This window comes from Musa acuminata, unplaced genomic scaffold, assembly GCF_036884655.1.
Source record: "Musa acuminata AAA Group cultivar baxijiao unplaced genomic scaffold, Cavendish_Baxijiao_AAA HiC_scaffold_1126, whole genome shotgun sequence".
Classification (NCBI taxonomy): Eukaryota; Viridiplantae; Streptophyta; class Magnoliopsida; order Zingiberales; family Musaceae; genus Musa; species Musa acuminata.
Window position 1 is genome coordinate 5,442,625 of NW_027021339.1, and position 2,500 is coordinate 5,445,124.

Genomic DNA, 2,500 nt, shown 5'->3' on the forward strand with positions numbered 1-2,500 from the left:
ATTGGGCTTTCGTATAGCATGGACGGTGCTGCTTCTCGCTTCGCTCGCTGTTCGCCGCTCGCCGCTCGCTCGCGCAGCCAAAAATGGCCAGTTTTGGCCCGTTTTTGGGCTGTTTTGGCCTGTTTTTGGTCTGTTCTGGCGTGGCGCGGTGACCGTCGTGAGCGGAGCAAAACGTCAGCCATCTCAGCACCTTGGAACCCCCCGGGTGGCACAGGGCTGGATGGGGCTTTCGTATAGCAGGGACGGTGCTGCCTCACGCTTCGCTCGCTGTTCGCCGCTCGCCGCTCGCTCGCGCAACCTAAAATGGCCAGTTTTGGCCCGTTTTTGGGCTGTTTTGGCCTGTTTTTGGTCCGTTCTTGCGTGGCACGGCGACCGTCGTGAGCGGAGCAAAACGTCAGCCATCTCAGCACCCTGGAACCCCCCGGGTGGCACAGGGCTGGATGGGGCTTTCGTATAGCAGGGACGGTGCTGCCTCTCGCTTCGCTCGCTGTTCGCCGCTCACCGCTCGCTCGCTCAGCCAAAAATGGCCAGTTTTGGCCCGTTTTTGGGCTGTTTTGGCCTGTTTTTGGTCCGTTCTTGCATGGCGCGGTGACCGTCGTGAGCGGAGCAAAACGTCAGCCATCTCAGCACCCTGGAACCCCCCGGGTGGCACAGGGCTGGATGGGGCTTTCGTATAGCAGGGACGGTGCTGCCTCACGCTTCGCTCGCTGTTCGCCGCTCGCCGCTCGCTCGCGCAGCCAAAAATGACCAGTTTTGGCCCGTTTTTGGGCTGTTTTGGCCTGTTTTTGGTCCGTTCTTGCGTGGTGCGGTGACCGTCGTGAGCGGAGCAAAACGTCAGCCATCTCAGCACCCTGGAACCCCCCGGGTGGCACAGGGCTGGATGGGGCTTTCGTATATAGCAGGGACGGTGCTGCCTCTCGCTTCGCTCGCTGTCCGCCGCTCGCCGCTCGCTCGCGCAGCCAAAAATGGCCAGTTTTGGCCCGTTTTTGGGCCGTTTTGGCCAGTTTTTGGCCTGTTCTTGCATTGCGCGGTGACCGTCGAGAGCGGAGCAAAACGTCAGCCATCTCAGCACCCTGGAACCCCCCGGGTGGCACAGGGCTGGATGGGGCTTTCGTATAGCAGGGACGGTGCTGCCTCTCGCTTCGCTCGCTGTCCGCCGCTCGCCGCTCGCTCGTGCAGCCAAAAATGGCCAGTTTTGGCCCGTTTTTGGGCCGTTTTGGCCAGTTTTTGGCCTGTTCTTGCATTGCGCGGTGACCGTCGAGAGCGGAGCAAAACGTCAGCCATCTCAGCACCCTGGAACCCCCCGGGTGGCACAGGGCTGGATGGGGCTTTCGTATAGCAGGGACGGTGCTGCCTCTCGCTTCGCTCGCTGTCCGCCGCTCGCCGCTCGCTCGTGCAGCCAAAAATGGCCAGTTTTGGCCCGTTTTTGGGCCGTTTTGGCCAGTTTTTGGCCTGTTCTTGCATTGCGCGGTGACCGTCGAGAGCGGAGCAAAACGTCAGCCATCTCAGCACCCTGGAACCCCCCGGGTGGCACAGGGCTGGATGGGGCTTTCGTATAGCAGGGACGGTGCTGCCTCTCGCTTCGCTCGCTGTCCGCCGCTCGCCGCTCGCTCGTGCAGCCAAAAATGGCCAGTTTTGGCCCGTTTTTGGGCCGTTTTGGCCAGTTTTTGGCCTGTTCTTGCATTGCGCGGTGACCGTCGAGAGCGGAGCAAAACGTCAGCCATCTCAGCACCCTGGAACCCCCCGGGTGGCACAGGGCTGGATGGGGCTTTCGTATAGCAGGGACGGTGCTGCCTCTCGCTTCGCTCGCTGTCCGCCGCTCGCCGCTCGCTCGTGCAGCCAAAAATGGCCAGTTTTGGCCCGTTTTTGGGCCGTTTTGGCCAGTTTTTGGCCTGTTCTTGCATTGCGCGGTGACCGTCGAGAGCGGAGCAAAACGTCAGCCATCTCAGCACCCTGGAACCCCCCGGGTGGCACAGGGCTGGATGGGGCTTTCGTATAGCAGGGACGGTGCTGCCTCTCGCTTCGCTCGCTGTCCGCCGCTCGCCGCTCGCTCGCGCAGCCAAAAATGGCCAGTTTTGGCCCGTTTTTGGGCCGTTTTGGCCAGTTTTTGGCCTGTTCTTGCATTGCGCGGTGACCGTCGAGAGCGGAGCAAAACGTCAGCCATCTCAGCACCCTGGAACCCCCCGGGTGGCACAGGGCTGGATGGGGCTTTCGTATAGCAGGGACGGTGCTGCCTCTCGCTTCGCTCGCTGTCCGCCGCTCGCCGCTCGCGCAGCCAAAAATGGCCAGTTTTGGCCCGTTTTTGGGCCGTTTTGGCCAGTTTTTGGCCTGTTCTTGCATTGCGCGGTGACCGTCGAGAGCGGAGCAAAACGTCAGCCATCTCAGCACCCTGGAACCCCCCGGGTGGCACAGGGCTGGATGGGGCTTTCGTATAGCAGGGACGGTGCTGCCTCTCGCTTCGCTCGCTGTTCGCCGCTCGCCGCTCGCTCGCGCAGCCAAA